At 34.5% G+C, this 15,681-nt stretch overlaps 1 protein-coding gene across 7 annotated transcripts in view; it reads right to left on the bottom strand.

Annotated features, from left to right (window-relative positions):
• Nucleotides 1–15,681, bottom strand: part of adgrb3 (adhesion G protein-coupled receptor B3) — a 123,670-nt gene that overhangs the window by 87,064 nt on the left and 20,925 nt on the right. The gene's annotated exons all lie outside the window — the stretch shown is intronic.

Genomic DNA, 15,681 nt, shown 5'->3' with positions numbered 1-15,681 from the left:
TAAAATCTTCTTAACTTGGTAGTAATTGACTTGATTTTTTGAACAAACCCATGTAGTCTATTGGGACCAGTTGTGTTGAACTGACCATAATGTGATGGTAATAAGAAGCTCAGTTTTCAGTACTTCTGTAGTAGAGTTAGCTGAGCATCTGAAAATGAAAATGCAATTCTAAATGATTGCCTCCAAATTGTGTGCGGTCTTTGGAACATCTTTACTTACGGTGTTGCATGAGATTAAGTAATGTTTCTGATGGGTCATTAGTGTGATGTTGATTTAAAAAGCAGATGTGCAAATCATGCAGTTGCATACATGTCCAGTATACATGGTGGGTGAGAGCTGTGTCCTTTATGAAGCTGTATCTTTTCGATACTGTATGTCTGAAAATTCTGGGGTAGCAAAGTACAGTGGTAAATGTATTATATAAATTTATAATGACAATATTTTAATATGGCAATGTGTCCTCCTACATAACTGAAATTAAAAGGTAGAGCTACACTGGAATGGGGGTATTAATATTTGTAGATAATATTTATCTAGCATTTCTCCTAATGCAAGCTGGCAAATAAATTGCTAATACTGATGAACCCAGACGGTTTCTCCCTGACTATATTTAAAAGTCAATGAAAAATGCAGTACATTCATTTGAAGTTGGAGCAATCAGTGAATCCTGTGTCTCTGGGCACCCTGCAGAGATGGAAAACAGGATTCATTATATGACATGTTCAATAATTCATTACAAATGAGGCATCCCTATTTCTTCTTGTTTTAATGTCTCTGCTAAGCATTGCTTTGTAGTGAGTGCTGAATGACCTCCTACATGATCAACTTATGATTAGCAAAGAAAGACTGAGTGAAAGCTCATTTTTACCACAAATCCCATCTTTACATTGTAGGCATGTGCCACATGAGCAGAAGTAACTTCCAAGGGGAATTTCATCACAAGAACACAAATCTGTTTGAGATTTTCTCTCATTATTTCCTCTTCCCAGAAGCAGACGTAGTTATTCATGGCTCCAGCTTCATTTTTTTCTTCTTCTTCTCTATCCTACACAATTTTAGAGATCTGGACTATTAATGGCGTCTAAATCCCTTTTATTTACAGCAAAGTATAAAATATCAATTTGGATGAAATACGTCCATAAACTTCACAGCTAATCATACCCATGATGTTCAGTGTCACAGTCTATCTAGTTTATCAATGCATTTAAAGGATGTGTCTGAAAAGGGTCAGTTTATATTCTACTACAATGTTACAGCAAAGAGCTTCTTGGCCAGTTGTAGTGCTCACTTCTTTGACCTATTAAACCTTGTTATTTTTACATTAGTATTGTTATTTTAGCTACTACTACAATAATGTCTATTCTAATTTGTACGAAAAATATTCTGAGAAATACTTTCAAGTGAACTCTGCAGTGTTTCCCAATACATTCACCATGTGTAAATAGAATAAGTGAGAAACTGTACTGTTTTTTGTTGTTTTTTTTCCAGAATTAATTTGGGAAAAAAATAGTTAAATTAGCAAATTAATTTGTATGATGGCTTTTTTCAAAACTGCATGGTCTATATGAAAAATGCAACTAACAAAAACAAAAATTAGTAGAGCACATAAGTGTGGAAGTACATAAAAGAGTAATAAAAAGAGAAAGCAGAGTTTGAAATTAGTAAATTGCATTTAGATTACTTTAACATTTGTTAAAAATAACTGGCTAAGTCATTTTTTGCCAAAAGCAATTCATTTATTTATCTATTTTTTGCATAAATCATCATTTGGCAATAAGAAGAGGGTGAGAATCTGTAAGCTAAAAAGTGAATATGGGCATTCAGAATAACAACTTGATATTATTCTTTAACTCTAAATATTACTGTTCCAAATCACAGGCGTACAGAACCACTGTAGACTTAATTGTGTTGGTGAGGAATTGGGTAAGTAAGCTGTATTTGTTAATGGGAAATAGCAAGTACATTCACATAATCAAACAGATCTAAGGAAAAGGGTTTCTTTTACAGCATTACTGCAAGTAAAATATCTCGTCCAATTCTTTTTGCTTGTAATCTCACCATAGGCTCACCAACTATTTATTCAGCAGCATGTCAAAGGCAGTAAAGGAGGATGGCAATGAAGACTGCGGCGATGGAGACCGCTTCTAGAGAACAAGAGCACTTTTGTTTACCACCGCAGTGAGTTTCCGTCCTGTGATGTCTGCTGCATTTAGCTGATGCTGTGAAAATTAACTAATTTTATTAATGGGAGCAATGAAACTGGCAACACTGTTTTCACTTTAGTTCCAGCAGAAGTCAGGTAACGTTTATGAAGGATCACTAACCTTTTGTATTGATTCTTCAGCACTCACTTTTAATGTTGTACTTCCAGTTTCTGACTTGTCTGATCTTAAACTGGATTTGTTCAGAATGAAACAATCCACCTTTTTCTTAACATAATTAAATTTAAAATGGCTAAGAATAAAATGAGATTCCTGATTCCATGTTAGTAAGCAACTCAGTAAAATCCAACCTGCATACCACTTTGTTCATATTAACGACAGCATAGGGGGAAACTGGAGTGCTGTGTCTATTTCCAAGCCTTTTTTTTGGATGTATCGTTTTAATGGACACAGAAATAGGATTGTGGACGACAGATAATGCTTAAGTAGGGTGTTTGAAATTCGTTTAATGAGAAATTGGCTCATGTAGAGGCATTATTGAGACTACCAAGAGGATGTGTCTGGAATCTTAAGCAGTTGGCCCATGGTGGCTAGTGTAATAAATTCTCTACAGAGGTTTAAAACAAGTGAGAAGGTGATGGGCACAAACATGTAGATTGGGACAATGTTTGCAACAAAGTTAGACGAAGGCATTAGGACACAAAAAACTACCACACATTTAATGTTTACTATTAAAGATAGTAAACAGACTTTAAAAAGTAATTTATGATTTGATGGATATACAAAAGATATTTACAGTTAAGTAGTATGAATTATAGTTTTGTGAAATTATTTTTTAAAGCTGCTAATTAAGGCATTATTTAAACATGCTTGAAAAAATGCACAGAGCATTAGATTATGCAAATTACTATTTTGAGATCTCCATCACCATTAATTAAAATGTATTTGCATGATGTAAATCTGCTGAGCATAGAGTTACGTCATGCTCAGCTTACAAGTTACATTTCAAAAGATGGAATCCAGATTTTGAAAACTGTGTGTTGTTCTGAACTTTAAAGCCATCCCGGTGTAGCATGAGACTGTGCATTCACCCTCACACACTCATCCACTCACAACCAATATCTATCCCTGGCTTAATGCTTCCACCTATATGACAAGTTCATTTCAGGTCCGTAGGAAGCGAAACACGCAAAAAAAAAAAAGTACCACCCACACTTTTATAGCCTTTGACAGGCTTTTGCGTGACAGATGACAGAGACCCAAATTGCATTTGAATAATTCAGGCATTCACTGTGTTTTGCGGTAAAACAAAGTGAGGTAATGGTCAAAAGGCATTTGAACACATACAGTCTGTGCTGAGTGGTGCTCTACAAGCTGTCCATATTACTCGCAAAAACACAGCTAAGCATAGTGTCTTTAGTGGTTTGTTCTAATAATAGAAAAGACTAGCTTGTTATAGAATCAAATTCACCTCACAGTTGCAGTATGATATTTGTCTGTGAGCAGCCCTTTATTCAATTTTTTCCTACGGTACTGTCTGTTCGTCTGTTGCAAATGTATTAGCTTTTTATATGATAGACCAACAGAAAGAAGTTCATATTTGTGAAATGAAAACGAAATATGGGTATGTGTATTTTTATTCATCCCTCTTTACTCTGATGCCCCAAAATGAAATCCAAACTAATTACCTTGAAAACTGATGTAATTACTAAAATATAGATCATCTGCATTTCATTCAGTCTTAGTTTAAATATAGTCGTTCTGTTAAGGCTTAAAACTTCTGCTATAGAACATTAGTGAACAATATCATCATAGCGTGTGAAAGCATTCATGGACTGGGAAACTTCTCAAATTTTATGAGAAGATGACAAGTAAAAACGGTAGCAAACCAATTCGAGGCTCCATGAAACATGAGAAAAGGGAAGGGGATTATTCTTACAGAAGGTCATCTTGCATTAATTGATTAAAAGATGTAAAAACAGCCCAATGGATGGATTGCTCTCCATCCAATCTGAGTGTTTGAGCTGTTAAGCTAAAAAGAACATCAAATAGTTCAGTCTCTAGATGTGCAAAGTTGTGAGAAACATACCCCAAAAGACTTGAAGCATGCCATTTCAGTAATTTCAGCAAAAGTTCTACAAAGTACTTTATTGGAGTGAGGAATGGGGTTGGGGATGAGATACAAAGTTTTTAGATTTTTATTCTTAAAATACCATGTATAATGTAACACACACTTCACAACTAGAACGTTTAGGGATGTGAATACTTTTTCAGGTCACTGTAGTTTTCATCATACTTCTCTTAAGTTAGCTAATGAAATTGTGGATAGAGGTTTTGCAATTACTGCATTCCAAGAGATGCAATTGTCCTTTTAATAAAATTTGCACTTGTACAATTGAAAAAGTTAACTACCCTGTGCTTTTTGTTCCCGTCATCTTCATTAAAACCCCTCTGTCTCTGAAGAGCTGGGCTGTCAAAAGCTTTGCAGAGATCCTCAAACCTCCCTCATGCCATTAATCTAAATTAATGCCCTGACAAGTATGTCATAATATTAGGTGTAAAATGTGATAAATGTTCACTCCATCCCATCCATAATTAAATCTCTTTAGCAAAATGGCAAAATTTCAAATTGCAGAGCTGCTGTGGCCTATTCAAGTAACAATAGTGACCTTCTGCTTTTGTTCCAAACAACCAACAAATAATTGAGTTTGCCCTTTAAAAAGACTTGACAGGTGAGTGGGCCAGATGACTATACAGCGGATGCAAACCCCATACAAATTTAAACCTGAAGTCTAAATGCATTTTGTCTTGCTTTTCATAACAGCTTATTTAAAAAGGATGTTGCTATTATTATGCTGAATATTATTACCAAGAATTTTGGCACATACCGTATGATTAAAAAATACTACACAGTGTTTTGTTTGATATTAAGAATTTAATGAGCTATGACTACACTTAATGTACTCAGATCAGGCTTGTGGACCAAAACAAATAGCAGCAAGCATTATCACAGAACGAATCATTGTGTCATTAAATTACCAGTTTAATGGTGCAAATGTTTCGGAGCCCAGTCCAATAAGAGGTTTAGGGTGTGTGTATGAATATTCTTTGACAATCTTGCCTACTTTGAATACATTTGATATGATTTATGAGCACTAATTACTAGTCTACTATTCAGATGGGGCACATTTACAATTATTTGCCACAAAATTTCAAATGTGTCCCATCAAACTTCAAAATAATAACAAAAAATAACTCTTGCCTGAGTGATTCTTCCCTGACTGTCTTGCCTCAGTTCTTAATTTTCTAAGGAAAAGTAGTGTGAAGCCGCAGGTGGCAACCTCTAACTAGACTATCACTTCATTTATTGGTCTTTCCAGTAACGAGATGGGGAACAGAGTCTATGGCCAGATGGTAGGCATAGCCCACTGCTGAATCAGTCCGAGTGTCTTAGGTTAACCGAAGATATGATGTGAAACTGGTGAAGATACTTGATGTCACCAGCAAGGTTATTAAAATGAACTAAAACTTAATGAAAACTGAAATTGAGAAAATATTTTTGTTAATTGAAATACATAAAAATGGTAATAGATGGGGAAAAACTAATTGGCTTTTATAAAACTAACTAGAATGTACAAAAATTATAGTTGTAATATCCTTCATTTTCATGTTTATGAATGCAATTATTAGTCTCTCTAACTGATGTGATTTTTTTTTTTCTTTTGTCCTCACACAAGCAGTTTATGTCTACTGTCTGCAAAATACTGCACTCCATACTTCTCCTGTTGGCACTTGCGCTAGTCCGCAAAATGAAAAGAGCAAAAATTGTGAGAAACACCAGAATCAGCTGGTTGTTCAACAATAATTAAATACATATTTTGAAAATTGTGTCTTCTATTGAATATTTATTACCTAATCAATGTATACATAATCAAAATACAATATTTTGACCTTTTTGAATTCTCCACCTAAAAATTAACCAAAGTATAAAAAAACTAAAACTACCACTAAACTAAGCTAAAACTAAACAAGATTATAATAACCAAGAAAATCTAGCAAATATACTATAAAAACTAATTAAAGCTACCTGATTTGGACAAACAAAAAGTTACAACAAAATAAAACTGAACTACAATGAAAAACGCAAAATTATTATAACTGTGGTCACCGATGTTGGAGGAAAAGCTGGTAAAATGGCTGTTTTTTTTGGCACCAAATATACCAAGCTAGTGTGTGATGTTCTTTTAAACTTAAGCCTGGTTTAAAACTTTCCACAACAACAACTCTGACTTGGCTAATGTGTTCCTTGCTATTCATGCTGATGTTTGTTCTTGTAATGTGCTCTAGAAAACCTCTGAGGCATTCACAGACCAGCTGTCTTTAAAGAGAAATTAAACTACACACAGGTGGACTCTATCAAATAATTAGGTAACTTCTGGGAGAAGCTGGTTGCACAAAACGTTGCTTGGGATATCACAGTGACAAGGGGTATGGATACATTGTGAATAGACTTGCAAAATGCTAAGGAAGATTGCTCAAAATAAAGGGAAAATCAGTTATAGCATCTCATTAGTGATTTCTTTGTTGTTTCAGATTTCTGTAGCGTTTGTCATAACATTATTTTCTGATTTTATAATTTATTCGGGTGTTGTACGGAAGAGGATTAGGGCCACCGAAAAAAAAAAAAAAAAGAATTTTGAGATTAAAATCAGACTTTAATCTCAGAATTCTGACTTTAATCTCAGAATTCTGACTTTAATCTCGGAATTCTGACTTTAAAGTCAGAATTCTTTTTTTTTTTTTTTTCGGTTGCCCTAATCCTCTTCCGTATGGTTACATCTTAGTACAGGGACCAAAAATCTAAATGCTTAAGGAATGATTGATTGAAGATTATGCAAGTAATAAATAGAGAATTTGTTGCATTAAGTCAATAAATGCATGGCATATACAGAGCCTTGCAAAAGTATTTATACCCTTTTCATGTTTTCTCCTTTTGATCTAGGTACAACCATATACGTTAATGTATTTCATTGGTATTATCTAAAATATTAACACAAAAGAGTGCAAAAATGTAAAATGTAAAATAAAACACATTATTTTCAAAATATTTTATGAATTAAAATGAGAAAAGTATGGAGTGCATTTGTATTCATTCTCTGTTGAGACAACACTTTGTACAAACAACATATTTAACGTTTACACAAGCAAAAATTAACTTGTGCCAATATATGTACTTTTACATCAGTCATACACATATGCTTGGTGTGTTGGATCTTCTTAATCCGAAAAAATAAAAAAATAAAAAATCAATCTTAAAAATATTTCCATGATGGACTTTCTAATCACAGTAACTGTTTTAACAACTACAGTATCAACAAAGCTTTCAAGTATGTTGGGAACACAAGTCGAACTTCCACACAGGCATTTAACTTACATTTTAAAGTCTCATGACAAAATGTAGTGCTAACAAACCAAGGTGGCGACTGATTTGAGTAGGTGTTTACTCTGTCCAAGCCAGCACCAACATTATGTGGTGGCGTTTATTTCTTTTTGCTGTTGAGGTCTTGAATAATTAATTGGCATTGACTCACTCCTCCTTTTTGTTAAAGACAGCAGGTATTGTGACAGTCCTTGTTTGACAGGCTCTGACCTACCCAGGAGCGTGAGGGGCCTTCAAAATGAAGCTTTTTCCTCTGTGCATTGAAAGCAGAGAGACAGTGTCCAGACCAAATACCTCCTTCACACTAACTTTACCAATGCTGCTCTGTCCTGAAAGGCAGACTCCTCCAGCAATCTCATTGCTTGCTTTAGATTTGTCTGTCTGGCCAACACTGATGGCTTCAGTCGATCTGGGAATTCAGTCAGGTTTCCAAGTTATACACTTGACACGCTGCAAGAATGGACACAAACCAACACTCCCCCTGAGATCAAATGTGTTTTTTTTCTGTTTTTTTTTCATTACTAATGTCTAAAAAAGCTGTGGGCAAATAAATCAATGCCTTTTCAGAGTATCTCATAAAGACACTGATGGAGGACATTTGTAGGACAGGCACAAATAAAGAAGTGTCCAAACATCCAAATATGCCCCCGCAACCTCAAGGACAAAACACTGTTTTCTGCGCTGTTCTCTGTGAACAATTGCGGCCTGAGGGCAGAAATCATACACAGAGATTCGTTTAGTGTTTTGTGTTCATATAAAGTATCTCACATGAGAGTCCTCTTAATGCTTACTTGAGCATAAGAGAAAAAAATAGAAAGGAAAATAGGAAGAAAACTGATTCCCAGTAGGCTGTAGGTGTACTGATATATAAAATCAGTAAAGTCAGTCAGCGCCCAAAAAAAAACTGTCAAAAGCTCTAATTGATCAAAGAGATTAAACATTTTGTACATATGCATGATAATACACTGAAGATGGCCATGAGCAGAATCAAAATAAAGGTAACGTCTAAAGAAAAACAAAATCATTGAGGCAAAGGAAAACAGTACACTGGTCTGGAATAAATTCTGGTAGTTTTTAGCAGGACTAGGTTCTAAAACTAAATATCAATCTTTAAGCATCTTATCAAGCAGAGTTTAGAAAGTCATTGGAAAATTTAAAAACGAGAGCACAGCTGCAAAAGGCAGCATATCTCTACTTTCTTGGTTTTAGTTAAAGTTATAATTGAATGAAATTTTACATCCGCAACAATTAGATAATAACACAAGTTTGTCTGCTACGCTGTTTGGTTTAGCGCAAGCCTGACCATTGCCTTCCTACACAATTCTGATAGATTCTCATCTCACTCCAGTGCTCCTTCTGGCATTTCTCCCAATGAGCTTCATTTCTTCCATTGAGATTCAACCATGTCGATCAGTGAACAGAATGAGTACTTGTGAAAGATGATGCTGGTTTTCTGTGCTGTTTTAGAATTATAGACTCCCTCTATTTTTAAGTTGGCAATGGTAGAAGAGGAAGTGAACAAAGCCATTTAGTCCAAATATTGACTTAACGTTCCCAGCTATCTTCCTTAGCTCGGTATTTCTCTCTTCTCCGTAGAGGATCATTTTTTACATCACATGCAATTTCTGGTAAGCTTCATAGCAGTGAACTGGTACATTACAAACCTTAGCGATTGAATACAGTTTAAAACTCCAAAAAAGTCCACACCCCTACATCAAGCAATTGTTTCCCAATAATTGAGGGTCCAGACACTCTTTACAAAGCGAAGGACAGAAAAAGGGGCTTGTTGTTACACGGGTAGTGTATCGCCAATGGCACAAAGTGCACCATTTCTCACATATTAAACCCAATAAACACTCCATTCAAACATTGCTTATACTTTTCTGTGCATTTAATGGATGTTTTGTGTATCACTTAGTTTCCTTGTCTTCGCACAATCCTTTGCTGAAATAACCAGGAATAATACATTCCACCCCTGAAACATTTTGTATGTGATGTGAATGGGTTTTGTTTTTAGTCTAGCACTTACGGTTTCAGAACCTATTTAAATTTAATATTCAATGTATTATCTGTTTCAGATTCAATTAACTTGTTTTTCCTAAGCATCCAATATAAAATACAATAATATTTGACCTAGACTTAATGAGATCATCCACTTCAAGAAGCCACATTTTTCATAGAGAACAGAGAAAGCAAGTTTCCTTTTTGAGGACTTTGAAATTAAAATTGATCATCATTTTATTCAAAGTCCACCTTCCTATCAGGATCCAGCAGTAAATGTGGACATCTTTAAAATCCACTGTCTTTCATTCTTGTCCCAACAAGACATGTACAAGACATAACAGTTTCAATAAGTGATCTTTAAACTGGGCATATCAGAACAGTAGATGGAGAGTCAACACTATGACAGCAAGTGAGGGGTGAAATTCACCTCAAGGACTCAACTGTGAGCCTTTGGATGAAGACTTATCATAACAGGACTGTGCAGACATGGACACTTCGCAGCACGATGCTGTGATAAGAGTTGACATTAGGGATGAGGAATCTATTTATCTGCCTGCAGCCCCTGATCTCTGAAGGTTATTGTAAAGCCATTCTCAATACTAAAACAACTGTATCAGCATATTCTTATCATGTGTCCTTTGGTTCAAAACTGGGAGATAAAACTGGTGTTACAGGTGCAGATTACTATTTATAGCTCATGATTTGTGTCATTTTCAAAGAATAAAGCCTAAAAGGACTAGTTTTCATGTGAAGACTATCCAGTTCTGTGCTAAGCTCCCTAAAAGAACAGTGTTCACAAAATCATCTATTTGAATATTTCCCACAATTTGGTTTGTGCATGTTCACATTGCCAAATGACAAAAATATCCTCTCACATTCACACCTAATGTTCGACTTACAACCATGCCTCTAATTGTCACCTCATTTCAGAGAACAAAGCTGTAATTATTGCACTCCAGTAACTGTTGAGACAACATCTCAACAGTGGAACTGTGGATACCGCTGAGCTGATGGTTCGACAAGATGGTCTGTGGAGCAGAACTCTTTGACTGGAGCATCTCCAAATTCGAAGGCCCCCGCTAATTGATCACTTTAGATCACTGCTTGAGTGAACTGCGTTGTAAGGATGTTTTCATATAAATGTGCACATAGAGCTGAATCTCCTTCAAGCACTTCCAGGTGTTTGTAACCAAAGAAAACCTGAAGTGGCTACATCAGTGCCACATTGGTACTGATTTTGAATGTTAAGTATGGTGAAGTATGAATACATTTTAAAGGATCTTCAAAAAAATGTTTTCACTAATAACACACATAAAGTCTAAACGAGAAATTCAGATACACTGTTCAAAAAAAGCATTGTTCTTTCTCATTACCTGACCACTATGTCGTCATATTCTTATCGTGCATCTTTTGGTTCAAAACTACAAGACATGTTTGTTTTGAACCAAATACTACACTTTTTCCTTCTTACGAAAGGTAATATTAAGACAATTATGGCAAAATGCCAAAATAATGAAAGAACAATTTTTTTATTGCTTTCTTTCCAAATATGACATTTCCTAGCCTGACTATTGCTTTCCTATGGACTTCTGTTCAATTCTCATCTCCCTTCAGTGCTGTGTCTAGGTTTTCTTCCAGTGACCTAGATTTCTCAGTCAGAATTTCAACCAGGTCAATCAGCAAAGTTGTCATTGGCCAATCATAAGGTTGATTTTCTACTCGATTTTAGAATTGCAGTTTGGCAATGGCAGCAGAGGGAATGAACTACATCCTAAGGCCTTCAACATTTAGAAGGCCACACTTACAAATATTGAATTAACATTAACAGCCATCTGGTTTGACTAAGCACTTCTCTCTTCATAGTGGGGACTGATTGTTTACAGTGCAGGCGATTTCCGTTAAGCTTCGTGAAGCCAAACTGGTGCCATGTCCTTGTTATGTTTGTCTTGTGAAGCCAGTTCGGCCATTCAGTACATTTTAAAACTTCAGTTGGGTCCACCCATCCAGAAAGAAGTTGTTTCTCAACAAACGTGTCCAGAGAACGAGGTGTTTTTTTTTTACCAAGCTGGAGGTTTCCAGACCTAAACATTAATTTGCCTTTAAGCAGTTTGGGAAAGCAATGTAGAAGATGGAACGGATTAATAATCTTTTAAATAATTCACATTTCAGGAAATTTGAGTTAATGTTGCAATACCTCAAAAATATTTCTTCCAAAAATGTCATATCCACAGTGAAACAAGTCCTTTACCTGTGTGGGCTTAAATAAGGCTTACTCTAAACACAACATCAAAAAAGACAAACTGCAGTTCCCATATGTATTCTAGGAACACCTTAATTTTAAAAGACATCTCTTGTTTTCATTTTCATATTTGAAGGAAAAAGGCAGAACAGAATGTCAACTGTGAAGTATCAGGTGGCAGAATCTTGTTGTGTTTGTGTTTAGTTTCAGAAGGAACTGGAACACCTAAAAAAACTTGGCATTGAGGAAAAAAATGACTGGATGGAAATATTAAAGCAACATCTCATGAGATAAGTCAGAATGTTAATGCTTGTCACATACCTGTCATACAGTGATTTTAGAAAAAAAGGACCAAAAGTTATTCTGTTTAAAAGTCAAAAACATTTTTACACTACAGAAATAATACAAAAAAGTAATAAAGTGTCCTACATGTGATCTAGTTCTTCTGGTATTTAGCAAATATAAAATTATATTGATAATTTTAAGTGACCTGAAACCAGAAAGTCTATTTTGATTTATTGTGAGAAAGAATCTGTTTTACTGACAGTAGCTGATGAAAAGAATTTGTGACACATTAATAGGGAAATCTTAATAGCATCAAAATAATTTTACATTGCTGTAATTAATTATGAAACACAATGTAGAATGTTAAAGTAATTATTCAATAAATATGGAAAGCTAAATTTTAAGAATTGCTAACTGTTAGTTTAAGGACTCAAACATTTAATTTTCTACAATCATATCTTTTTTTAACGTAATAAAAATTAAAAAACGAAACACAACACTCATAGTGTCATGGAAAGGATGCATAAGTTTGGCCGTGACAATCTGAGTCGTTCACTTTTTTTCAGTAGCTATAGCATACTCACAGTTTCAATATTCATTGTTATCCTTGCCTTGACCTGACACAAATTATATACTAATTCATGTTCTTATTATTCTGCAATTCTTTAGATCCTGCATTTGTCTGAAAGGTTACTCTGTGGCATATAGAGGCACAACCTATTTATTATGTACAACATGTCAATGTACATAAAGAGTTTGGGTCCTTCAAATTGAACAGCGATTAGTGATGCTACGCAACACAAGACCTCTGACTATTAATGCACCATCAATTTTGCAGTGGTTTCCATGGATACCAATGTTCTTGGAGGATTCTTTACACACAGAGTGATAGCTTGCTTGATGCTATTATTTTATTATTTGAAAGCTGTGTTTCATAAAGTTTTGTAATTCAGATTTAGTGATGAGTTTAGGCAAAGCTGTGAAAATAAGTGAACATGACACAGGCCTAATTAATAGAACTATGTTTCTTTGTTCTGTCCAGAAACAAAAGCTTGAAAAAGCAAAAATCGCAGCATTATCATAAATTCTCTTTTACATTCTCTTATTTTGAAACAGATAATTTGCCAAATATCTAAAATGCAAGGTTCACTAAACACCTGAAAATTATTTTCACATTTAATAAAAGAAGCATATTTTGTGAAATGTAAAGTTCCTTAACATATATTTTTTAATGTTGATGATGGTCTGACATCCAATTCACTTCAGTTTATTTATATGGCACTCATTCACAACAATTGACTTTTCAGGACACTTTATATTGCACTTTGCTTACCTATGGTACTGTGTTTATTTTTGATTAATTTAATACTAGTTTTTTTCTTGTTTTTTTATGAAGATGAAAGTACTTTCCACAATGTTTATCTTTGTACAAAACCTTTACTTTAACAAGTGCATGTAACTGCACTCTGTAATTTTTGGTGAAAATTATCTTGACAATCTTGTGCGTTCTCTTTTTTAGAATAAACCAAAAGGAAATTCTGATATATGATAAAGTATATTTATTTTTAGTTTTGGAAAGACAAAAGCAGTAGTTCTTTATATATTGAGTGAGCACATGGGCACCTAATGAGCCACAAGGACACACCATTTAGACAAAATAGTGCTAATGTTTTAGTCAATATCATTCAATATGTCTGTGAATGTGATTTGGCTTTTAGTTTTCCTTTTTGAATTTAGAAGTGACCATGAGATACTGCAGAAGATTTATTCCATGCCCTTTACTTATAAGGGCAGCATGAATATATACAAAAACTTGCACAGAAATAAGGTAATTTAAATTTCCATTAATTCTTTCTTTTTTTCTACAGTCATTTTTTGTGTTCTGTGATTAAGGAGAAAGTTACAATAAATTCAAATAATGAAAATCTAGGCAGCTTCAGAGGTAGCACACCTGTATTAAATTTGCAGTCATTATAAATCGGTACATAATAAAAAGAAAATGAAATGTTGAAAGGCAATATGATGCAGGGGTTCAAGATTTTATTTTATTTATAGTGACAAATTTTAAACACAAGCTCAGACAGGAGAATGGAATAGAATTGTGATTATTTTCCTCATCAGTACTTTAGTGTCATTTGCTCTTTACTCATTAGCTTTATAAAACAGTCACACAAACACACACATGCACACGCAGCAGCTGTGTGTCACATGACCTCTTTTCATGGATTTGTTTTTCAAAGGGACAAAATCAAAGGCTTGTAAAAGTGCTTCACACGTAAAAACGGTCTATTAATGTTTCCTTTGGAAACAAAGGTGTCTTTGGATGCACCGAATCAAAGACTAAACAGATTACACAAGTGAACACTGAATTAACATAGCAGCCATTTTTTATTTGGATCCCCCTCAGTGAGGCAGTAGACAGCTTTCTGTCACACAGCAAATACAAAATAGAAATGTACCTTTGTGCCTTACTATCAACCCAATGACAACACTAACTTGTACAAAACACAGTGATTATGATGTATGATAATGTAATGCTTATCTACAGATTCTGGGCAATCTTTAAAAAATAATACAGTGGTTACAAAATTTAAATGCCATGTGTGTGTGGGTTTTTTTACATTTTTGAATGTTTAAACAATATAACATGGATCAGCAGATGCATAAACTACAATGAAGTACTGTTTAAAAAAAATACAACGCTCCTAAGAGCAGTTGCAAACAGCATCAAAGGACAGCGCAGAGAAGCAGTGTGGTAATGATGTGCTGTAGGAAAACTGAGAATTTTCTTTTAAGGTATTTTTGATATATACAACATTTTTATAACAACTGAAGGTAGCATAGTTACTTGATTGCACGATAGCTATTTTTTTAGTCATACGTCTTGACAGAATTAACTTCTCTCTGTGGAGGGTGTACACTACTTTGACCAAAATATTCAGTCAGATATTGGATGGATGATTGGGGTCTTAAAACATAAAGAGGAATAAGGAATAAAAGAAATGTGCATGAAACAAAAGCTTTACATGCAGATAAATACTGTTGAAAGACCTTGCTGTGAATAGGAGATAATGTGCAAAAAAACGTATCTTCTAATTTCTTTCATGTACTAGTATTAAGTGCAGGCCTTTTATAACGCCTAATAAAAATGTTTTCAACATCATCTAGCTTCAAATATTGTGTCTTTCCATGCTGTTAGCTCACAAATTGCAATATCTCCTTAAAATAATTGATGATGGTCTTCTTTTATTAACAACCTACCAATTTGTTTTCAGCTTTTTAAGGACTGAATTGCTGGTTTCTGTGAAAATAAAGTAGCCAACACAGAGTCGACTAGACCACATCTCATCTGAGTCATTTGTGCCTCTCTCCTTTCTCCTCTTTTGTTCTCTCCTGCTTAGAGCTGAAAAAGTGAGTTCACAAAAATATTCTGTGTTTCCAATCTAAAAAGATAGATGAGTGAAGATCAAGTACAGAGGAAACTATTTCTGAAGAGTACAAGTGAAGAAGCGGCAATAAGCGGCAACTCATTGTTTGCTAAAAGACCTTTT

Source organism: Xiphophorus couchianus, chromosome 22, assembly GCF_001444195.1.
Source record: "Xiphophorus couchianus chromosome 22, X_couchianus-1.0, whole genome shotgun sequence".
NCBI classification, from domain to species: Eukaryota; Metazoa; Chordata; class Actinopteri; order Cyprinodontiformes; family Poeciliidae; genus Xiphophorus; species Xiphophorus couchianus.
This window is presented reverse-complemented; position numbering and strand designations above follow the sequence as displayed.